This window comes from Brassica oleracea, chromosome C1, assembly GCF_000695525.1.
Source record: "Brassica oleracea var. oleracea cultivar TO1000 chromosome C1, BOL, whole genome shotgun sequence".
Taxonomy (NCBI): domain Eukaryota; kingdom Viridiplantae; phylum Streptophyta; class Magnoliopsida; order Brassicales; family Brassicaceae; genus Brassica; species Brassica oleracea.
Genome location: NC_027748.1, coordinates 17,199,815 through 17,209,255, shown reverse-complemented (window position 1 = coordinate 17,209,255; position 9,441 = coordinate 17,199,815).

Here is a 9,441-nt window from a genome sequence, read left to right as displayed (position 1 = left end):
TGTGTGGATAAATCTGATTGATGATTTAATCTATTAACACTAAGAATTTTAATGAATTTAGAAATTCAAGTAAACTCATGTTATTGGATTAATAATATATTTTAAAGTTATCCGCTAGTGATTTTAAATATTAATCAAAATTTAGTATAACTAGTTCCGTGTCCGCGCTACGCGCGGATAACATAATATAAATTTATTTATTTATTTTTGTTAAAATTAAATTAATTTGCACTGAAAAATAAAATATTGAATGTTTTTGATAGCATGCCTATAATAAATAGTTTAGGATATTTTTTTCTGCTAAATTAATTATGTTCAACCAATCAAGTGAAAATTATTTACTCCAAAATAATAATTGTAGCATAATATTATCTTAGTTAAAACAAAGGAAAACTTTACTTCTAATTTTATGTTTTATTTTTCTCCTTTCCTGTCTTTTATTTTTCCTCTCTTCTTTACTCCAATTTATATCATTTAGAATCGTTGACTTTATGTGATAGTAGAATCACTCATTTTTTTACTTTCTCCACCTCATAACATGTTACACATTCATAATATACGGTCATTCCCATTAATATAAGGACGAATAGTTATTGTTCAAGTGATGAGACCTCATCGTCGTCTTTTTCTTCTTCTTTGGAAGAAATCGATGGAACTTTGCAGCTGTCATAGTTGGATTCAATGGAAGGTCGTGTGTCGATGGGAGAGTTCAATAGCAGCCGCATAAGATTATAAACTCTACATGTAAACTAATCTCATCTGATACCTTTAAAGTATAGGAAAGTTCACTCAAATATTACATATTTTAGGACAATTGACTAGAACTATACAAATCTTTTTTTTATTACTGCTATTTTTTTATACCAAACGTGCTCTTTTTTTAAGTTATGAGAAAAAACGTATTTACAAGAATGTCATTATTTTTTAGTGTCACATAAGCAAAAATTTAGCGCCACGTAGGAATTTGGTTATGTGTTTTCATTAAGTCAGTCGTAAAGCGCTATATACGTCGTTACGGCTGAGTTATTGCTACGTTGCGGCTGAATTAAGCAACGCGGCTGACTTACGAGAAAACAGTTGACTTAAGAACATAAGTCAGATGTTAGTTACGGCTGATTTACAGAAATCTGGCTGATTTATGGGATAACAACTGACTTACGTACACGCGTTACGGCTGACTTATACATCAGCGATTTGATGTCTGGGAAATTTGGCTGAGTTATAGTTAAGACATGGCTGAGTTATGTTTCCACGGCTGAGTTAATGAACATCGACTGGCTGAGTTATTGAATTTATGACCGACTTATGGGATGTTGTTATGGCTGAGTTATATTTAATCAGCTATAATTGGATGGATTAACTGTAAACTCAGCTTATTTACGGCTGACTTATTAGCGAAAGATTAATTACTAGAATAGTAATCGTTTGACGGCTGATTTATTTGATGATACAACTGACTTATGATTTTGCATCCTAATTACGGCTGATTTTTTAGCAAAAGATTAATTACTGAAATAGTATACACGTTTTGGCTGACTTACATTGTACATGATGGCTGATTTATTTAGGTTGAGTTATATATTCGTTTGGCGGCTCACTAACCGATTTTCCATGTCATCAACTCGGATTTGCGATGTCATCACTAGTCTAATGTTACAATAGTAAAATAAGGGTCTATGTTTTCTTTATTCTTCATCTTTTTTATCTATCTTATTCATCTTATTCTTCATCTTTCTCTGAGATCTTATGGATCTGGTAATTATTGTTTCCGCAACTAGGTATATAAACATAGATTTAAAAAAAAATTGAAAATCTGAGACAGATCTACTGTAGTCGTCATCATTTTCGATGATGATCGGTTAAAGAGAAGCTTCCTCTCCTACAGTGTCATGTATGGCGGTCCGACATCCTGCAAGAATGCCCCCTCTCTCATTGGATTTGTCGTCTTGCAGAAAAAGAAAGACTCAAAGAGAGAGATGAAGAAGCTAAGTCCTGTAAATTGTAAGAAAAGGAGAGAGTTGAACAAAAAAGTAAGAAAATGAGAGAAGACGAAGAAGATGATGAATTTGAAAGCTGATTTTATATGTTTGATGACTCAGATGGTGCGTCAAATTTAAGAAAAGATTAAAGTTTTATATTGTGTTCAGAGTTGAAGGAATGATTTTGTTCCCGCCCAAAAAAATTTTGTTCCCGCCCAAAATATGAAACGTCGTGAAACAAATTACACTCGATGGCTGAGTTATAAGAACGTTACGGTTGGCTTATACTATTCAGACACGTTACGACTGAGTTATGCATACTTTACGGCTGAGTTATGCATACGTTACGGCTGAGTTATAATCAAATTACAGCTGACTTATGCATATGTTACGACTGAGTTTATAATTTTTATAACCTTATAGTTCTATAGTTTAGGGATTCAGGTTCAAATTTAAAAAAATATTAAAGTTTTAGTATTGTGTTCAGAGTTGAAGGAATGAGTTTGTTCCCGCCCAAAATATCATGTTCCCGCCCAAAATACGAAACGCCGCGAAATAAATTACACTCGACGGCTGAATTATAGGAACGTTACGGCTGGCTTATACCATTGAAGAGACAAATCAGTCGCATAAACAACATAGATCTAAAAACCCAAAAATCTTAGACAGATCTATAGCAGTGGTTGTCGTCTTCGATCATGGTTGGTTAGAGAAGATGTTTTTTCTCTTCCAGTGTCATGTATGGTGATCCGACATCCTGCTGCTTCCTCTCTCATCAGATTCGTCGTTTTGTGGAAGAAGAAAGAGTTAATAAGAGAGAGATGAGGAGGCTAAGTTCCGACAATTGTAAGAAAATGAAGGACATAGTTTAGTGATTGTAAGAGAACATGTATAAGTGAACATATATCAACTGAATTTGAGTTTTAGGGTATAGTTGTATAAATGATTGTAAGAGAACATATATAAGTGAACATATATCAACTGAATTTGAGTTTAGGGTATATTTGTATAAGTGATTGTAAGAGAACATATATCTCAAGATTAAATTAAAGTCTCAACTTGAAAATTCAAGAAACTATACATATTCAGTTGATTTATATTCACATGATATTGATAAGATGATCTTCAATATAAATTATTAAAGTACTTGAATTCAGTTTTTCGATTTTAGGGTATGTTTGGGATATGGCTGAGTTATCTAAACGACACGGCTGAGTTATATAAACGATACGACGATTTGGGATAAGATGCTTGTGGAGACGATTTCAGAGTTGAAGGAATGATTTGTTCCCGCCCAAAATATGAAATGTCGCGAAAAAATATTACACTTGACGGCTGACTTATAAGGCTGGCTTATAGGAACGTTACAGTTGACTTATACCATTCAGATACATTACAGTTGAATTATGCATACTTTACAGCTGAGTTATGCATACATTACGGCTGAGTTTAATTCTAAACCAACCCTAATCTAAAACCTAGAAACAAAAAAGCTTGCAGCCGTCATCAACAAAATCTAAACCTAACTAAATCACCGTGTGTTTCTTCCACATCACGAGGCCGCAAGGTCATTATTGTCTTCTTCCTTCGCCGCCGCAGTCTCGTTACCACGACAGCTCCGACGTCTTCAAGTCACACAATGGTTTTGTTACCTCCTCCACCACCAAGCTCCTCTGCCTTGTCCACCTTCCAGTAACAAGAACAAATTCAAAACACAGAGAAAGAGCGAGAGAGATTGAAAGAGAGAGAGGTGACCAGTGTGGTGACAAGCGGTGGTGGTGGTGACTACGGTGAAGACGGAGACCGGCGAAGATGGATCAGAGAAACGGCAACAATGATGACGTCAGCGAGTATAGATGGTGACGACGACGAGCTTAGTATCCGTGACGACAGCGAAGACCAGTCTTCTTCGAACTTTTTTCTTCTTCTCCAGCAATCTTCTTTTCTTCTTTGACGTTTCTTCTTCTCTCACTTCTAAGATTTACAAACCTAATATACTAAGGCATAAGAAATGAATGATGATGTATGAATCTCTCTTGTTTACAAGACAGAAAGTGAGAGAGATGAAGAAGATGATTGTGAAGAACTCATGTAGGAAAGAAAAGAGGAGAAGGAGACGTCAAGTAGAAGAGAGAAAGTGAAGAAAAAAATTATTTTAGACCATTAGATCAAAACTAATCAATGGTCAAGAATTGTAATCCTTGTACTAAAAAAACTAACCAATGAGAAAGAAGTTAGAAGACAACCCCAAGATGGATTTGTAGCCCTTAGATTAAAACAATCAATGGTTAATGTTTTAATTTTGATGGTTAAAATTATATTTTATACTAAACTGTATTTTTGATAAAGTTTTAAATGTTAAAACTTAGATTTTATTATGTTGATTTTTTGATGTGTGGTTTAAATATGAAGTTTTAAGTTTAGGGTATATAATTGAGTGAGTTTAGGGTTTTGTATATAGTGTTTTGAGTTTCGATTTAACATTTAAGATTATATTTTTAAATAACAAAAATATTAGAGTTTTAACATTTGTAGTTAGAATTTATGGTATATGATTAATTAAATTTTGTTTAAAGTTTGAAGTTTAATGTTTTTTGGTATAGGTCAAAGCATGTGGTTTAGGGTTTAGGGTTAAAGGTTCGAAATAGATATGGTTTGAGATAATATTTTGAAAATAATTAAATTTATAATTTTATATTTAGTAGTTTAAATTTTAAAATATTATAAAATATTATAATTTTATATTGAAAATATTGAACCCTTAGACTAAAATCAATCAATGGTCATGAAAAAAACAATATAAATTTTAATTTTAGTTATTTTCAATTTTTTTAAAAAAATTTCTTAAATTTAAAGAATATAGTTACAGGTTTAAATCAAAATTTAAAATGGAACTTTAAATTAAAGATTATTTTTTTAAAAAAATTTCTTAAATTTAAAGAATATAGTTACAGGTTTAAATCAAAATTTAAAATGGAACTTTAAATTAAAGATTATTTTTTTAAAAAAATGATTAAAAATTGAGTTTAACTCTAAACTATAAACCTAAACCTTAAACTTTAAATAATAAAAATATATCGGATTTAGTGTTTAAAGATAAACTTTATAATTTTTATAACTTTATAATTCTATAGTTTAGGATTTGAGTTTTAGATTTAAGAAAATATTAAAGTTAGAGTCTTGTAACTATGAATTGTATAAGTGATTGTAAGAGAACATATATCTCAAGATCAAGTTAAAGTATCAACTTCAAGAAACTATACACATTCAGTTGATTTATATTCACTTGATATTGATAAGATGATCTTCAATATAAAAAAATACTTGAATTCAGTTTTTCTGATTTTAGGGTATGTTTGAGGTATTGCTGATTTATATAAATGATATGGCTGAGTTATCTAAACGATACGGCTGAGTTATCTAAACATTTTCTGATTTTAGGGTATGTTTGAGGTATTGCTGATTTATATAAATGATATGGCTGAGTTATCTAAACGATACGGCTGAGTTATCTAAACATTTTCTGATTTTAGGTTATGTTTGAGGTATGACTGAGTTACGTAAACGACACGGCTGAGTAGTGTAAACATAGCATAAATCAAACACAAAATACATGGGTGAGTTATTTTTTTGCATAGAAAACCAAAAATACAAGGTTTTTGCACCATTCCGGTGATAACTCGTCCATGTATCCAAACTTCAATGAACTCTTCTGTGTCGTCTCTGCTGAATCCGTCACTTCTTTTTGTCTCCTTCATTCTCTTTTTGTTCAATTTTCTCTTTCACTCAGATCTGAAAAAAAAAAATAGATTATCCAAATATAGGTATGAAATCACAAACAAACTTAATTAAATACATCCCACAATTGCCGATCTGGGTGTTTTTTGAAATGTATTTGTTTTTTCTACTCGGCATGCACACTTCTTATAGCTAGGTTTTCGGAGATTGGCGGAAAGTAACTCAGCCACAACTGCATATATAAACCATCTGTAAAAGAAAAGTAACTCAGCCAAAACATAAGTTAAAACTCAGCCAGAAAGTCGAAAAATGCAGCAGAGAAAATGATTTCGAAAGATTGCAACGAAAAATATTTTGTAGAAACGATTGGAGACGACGATTTCGGAGAAGACGATATTGGAGAAGACAAGACAGAGAGCTAGTTCGAGCAAGAGGGAGTAAACACGATGTCAATGACAATTTCAGGGAAAAGGCGGTTAGAGTTCCTTTAGTTCTTCGACGAAGTTGTTCTGTGTTGTTGTGTTTTTTTTTTCAATGTTATGTAATTAAAGAGATGGTTGATTGTTCTCTATTGCTGATGTGGATACTTAATTAGTGATGTGGATTTAATGTTTAAAAATAATTTCAATTTAAAAAAAACTAACCAAAGGCTCTTATGGTCATTTACTAGGGGGTATCCAAACATTCTAGTAATTTTTAAAAAATGTATAACACTCTAGTAATAAACCAACTTTTCTATAACATTCTAGTAATTTTCTCTAAAGTATATATATATATATATATATATATATATATGTATCATGATGGCTGATGCCAAAAAAATGCATATAGCTATACAGTGAAGAAAGAAAAAAACTTACATCATATTTTTTGTTCTCAAAAAGAACTGTAATAATCTGAGTTAAAACTATGCTTTTGTGGAGTGGAATCATCAACCAATCTTGAAGCTGCACAAGAATAACCTTTCCTGAATCTATCTTTGTTCAGACTCTTAACATCAACTTCTACTGCAAATATTGCACAAACCGGTCTGTGATCTGAAAACCGTGACTCCCCTGGAGTATAAGAAAGTTATATTCCTTCTCCTCTCCATAGAATCAGATCACACCTGAAAATATTCCAAATTAAAAAAATAGAGATTTCTAAGAATCCAAACACACCACAAAACGTGTTTCTAGAGTTTACAATAGTACCAAACATGACTACTGTTATAAATTAGACGAGAATCTCTAGAACTGATTTACTATACTTATTATAGATATATATTGATTTGGATTTGGAACGTTAAGAGAAAGAGAGTTATCATAACTTCACTTATCATTATTATTGTCTCTTACAACAAATGACAATGGTCATATATATAAGGGGAGTAAGTCGGTTGTGACTTACCGACTAAGAGAAATCAAATAATTTAATACTAGTCTAATGGATAATCATCTTTGTGTTTATCACATTTATAGCACTCCCCCTTAATTATCCATTTTGTATTACGTAGTGCCTCGTTAAAAACCTAGTCATGGAAAAATCCATTGAGACAAAAACCATGACAAGGAAAAAGAGTACACTGCCGTAATCTCCCCCTGGGAATAGTGGGCATAGCTTTCTCTTCACAGGTCACGCAAATGCCGCATTCCGATACCATACACGTGTTTTCGGAATGTTGTAGTAGGAAGAACCTTTGTAAACAAGTCTGCCGGATTGTCGCATGACCGTACATATTCGATGTCCACATTTTTATTTTTCTCGAGCTCCGTTATGTACGAGAAGAATCTTGGAGGGATATGCTTCGTTCTGTCACTCTTAATGTAACCTTATTTGAGTTGAGCGACACAAGCCAATTATCTTCAAATGTTTTCGTCGGCTCTTTCTCGTTGACTATTCTGCTTAATTCTTATATGTGGTGACTCATTGATCGAAGCCACATATATTCTCGACATGCTTTGAAGATGTTGAAACCTAGGATCGTTTCTCGGAACGCTATGTAATTGCAGTTTCACCAATTGTAAAACCATATCCAGTTTGTGTTCGACTTTATAAATAGCATGTATCTGCAAAACCATACCAAACTCAAGTTTTCTAGAATAAATCAACCCTAATTTAAAACATACCTTGGAGAGAACGGATATTCTCGATGCCGTTATAATTTCCATGAATAGGAAATGAGCAGGATCTCGCAAAGACATTAGTGTCTAAAAGTATATTTAATCAAATACAACTCGCAAGATATATAAGCTCACATATACGCTCACATATGCTTTATTACCATTAACATCTCCAAAGTACTTATTGATATGAGATCTTACCAGAATCTTTTAAACATCTCTTTCAACATCTAGAGATCTATTTACCATTGGAGTACTCAAATGAGTCGCTTTATTCATACAAAAGCGTTTCAATAACCTTTTTGTATGATTTGATTGATGCCCAATTATTTTTTCTCGGAGATGCTCTATCTGGAGCCCAAGATAAAACTTTGTCTTTCCGAGATCTTTCATTTCAAACTCCTCTTTCATATGAGTTCGAGCATCATCAACCTCCTTTTGAGTTCAAATTATGTTCAAGTCATCTACATATATACAGCAATGATCACAAAGCCAGTTGATGATTTCTTTATAAAAACGCATGGATATATCGCATTATTCACATATCTTTTACTCAAAAGATATTCACCTAAGCGATTGTACCACATGCGTCCGGATTGCTTTAATCCGTATAGTGATCGCTGTAACTTGACCGAACAAATCTCCTTGGATTTTTCTTTCAATGCCCTTGGCATTTTCAATCTGACTATTCCAGAGTTTTATACATTCCCGAAAGCATCGTTAACTCTCCAGGGACTACTAAATATCAATATGCAACTCAAGTCATTTTTTTCCTGCCAGACATTTCAATATACTGCATTTATTTTAAAATGTTCTCCAATGACCTCGGAACAAGCCGTTTTTCATACCTCAAGGTCATCTATCATTTCATTCTCTGGAGAAATATATATCTTGGACTTTTGGTCCAAAAATCTCTCGTTTTTCTAACGAGCTTTATATCGAATTGATGGCCAATCAATTCACTCTGCCTTCATACGTAGAGGTAGATTCATAATCCTTATTTATATAGCGTTTTTCATTTTATTGTCGACAATCTATTTTCTCTTTGGTTCAATCTTTTTATTCGTACTGATATTGTTAATCGAGATCTCTTTATCATCATCAATGATTTACCCAGTACCTGACTGTAATATTAACCATATCAACGGTCTCTTCACGAGATTCATCCTCTATTCATATATTTGCTCCTTTTCGAGGACTCTCTGGAACCAAAATGGACTATCACGTCTCTAGCGTGCCATAGACTCATATAGCGTCCTTTTAGGACACTATTTTCTTATTGGAGAATTTCAGCTGAAATATGAGATATCATTATTTCATCAAAATGTCTAGCAGACATTTTGTAAATGGATTATCCTATTTTTCATTATAATCCATTTTACATATCTCATTCCATCAGCTTATCATATGCTTCTAGCAAACTTGCAAACATATTTCTAATTATCCATATACTTTATCCCTTTTGGATTGTATATGTCTTTATTACATGCACAACTACATTACACCCGATCATGGAGATCATCTTACTTGAATTTACTTTATCAAGTTCTTTTTCAAGTGCGAACATAATTTCTCAATGTTCCACTCACTAGGATTCTTTAATTCTCCCCCTCGAGATGATG